Here is a 1970-nt window from a genome sequence, read left to right on the forward strand (position 1 = left end):
GATCGCTATTGTGCATGTTTATTAGACAATTAGTCTTGTTTTAGACAGTAAAATGTACAATCGCATAGTTTTGTTATCAAGATATGTACTAAATATCAATGAATATTTTCAAATCAAATTTTGAATATTATGAATAATTTCTTTGATTGAAAATTTAAATTAAATACATATTTGATGTTTCAAAGTATGAAAGACAAAATTAGAAATAATTGTGAGCGCCTCATCATTTTATAGACTTCATGTATTAAAGCCATTTGTGCTTTCACATGAAGAAATACAATTTTCTTCTTCTGAAACAGTAGCCTACTTTCTTTTCTATGGAATAAATCATATAAGTAGTAAGTTTTTAGCAGGGATTAGAAATAAAATAAAAAAAAGTATAAAAGCAAATTCTATTAAGAAGTTCATATATATTTTCATTATATATCATTATCATTTATATAATTAACTAGAGAAAGAAGGGGAGAGAAACTTTAAAAAAAAAGAGAAGGAATATGGGGGAATAGGGGCCGAATAGGGGAAATGGAAAAAGAACGTACAAGGAAAAGACGACGAATCGATTGAAGACGGATCAACAATAGGGAAAAAATGTAAAAGAAATGAGAAAGGGGAGAAAAAAGCATTGATTTGAGAGGAATGGCGAAAGAGACGCCGATTTGATTTGAAGTATATAGGCCTAGCCTGTATGTTCCACACGAGGGCTCCATCTATAGGGGTGGCATATGAGAGCACCAGCTCGGTTGACCTTAATTGATTTAGGGGCGTCAATATTCGATCTTAAAATCGGGGGCACAAATTTGTCTTAATATTTAATGTTATTCTTATGTGATGTCGAATTAAATAGGCGCATCAATTTGGCCTGAAAATCTTCCGCCGAAAGCCGATCATTTTCCCCAAATCTCCCGTAAAGTTCTCCCACTTGAGATTTAATTAATATCTCCCGCCCAGGCTCTGTTTCTCCGCGTATGTGTATTTTCTTCCCCTTTAAAATGATCTTTCTCCCGCCCAAACACGTACTTTTTAAAGACTGGAATTAGTTTCATATCCAATTAAGCCGATTTCAAGGTAAGCATGGTAATTTTAAAACGTCAAAGATGTGTGCAATCTCGTTAATGTAGCGATGGCGAGCTATCAAGATACCATCATCCCTCCTAGGCCCCCCTACGTTGCATATTGATCATGAATTGATGACTAAATCATTAGAATGTAAAAAGTGAGTTAATTCATTCATTTTGGTTTCTAGGATTGCTTATAACCAACTTTAAGCAATCTTTTGCTCCAAAAATCATCAGGCAGGGGCCCGTTTAATTAAAGGACTCGCAACTGTTGTAACTTTGCCATTATCATGATTATTACAACTACCATGGAAACCTTGATTACGATTGGCTGCTTAGCCCTGTTACCATGGTGGTTGCCAATGTGGAAAAGTAACGTGCAAGTCCTTAAAAACAGGTCCCAGAGTGGACATGCCAGATATGAGACAAGATGGATATGGAAATGTCAATTTAAGGTGAGGTAGTATATATGTCTTTACTGGTTAAAACGAATAAAGTTATCGCAAAAATGTATGGTTTTGTAGATGCTTATCAATTTCATATGCATACATGAGTAATGATATATGAAAAGAAGTTTTATAAAGCCAAAATGTACGATTTGATTGATTGAATTGTTATTCAATTAGAGCCATCATCATAAAAAATAAGCCTGAGATAGATTGGGAGAGCATTTAGGACCCCGTAGAGCTGTAATTATTCACCCCGACCACAAGGAACTTCGCGCTCGTGATATGCGCTTCGCGCAAATCAAGTTGAAATCTCCAGTTTGCTTGGGGATCCAGGCGGGAGAATCTCCAGATCAGAAGGTGCTTGGGGTTGGAGTCTCTGTTTTCAACCTATAGGGCTACGTGCGCCTTACAAGTACTTTTAACTTGAGGGGTACGTGACAAAATTACCCGAAACTATATGCAGCTT

Source organism: Lytechinus variegatus, chromosome 16 (assembly GCF_018143015.1).
Source record: "Lytechinus variegatus isolate NC3 chromosome 16, Lvar_3.0, whole genome shotgun sequence".
NCBI classification, from domain to species: Eukaryota; Metazoa; Echinodermata; class Echinoidea; order Temnopleuroida; family Toxopneustidae; genus Lytechinus; species Lytechinus variegatus.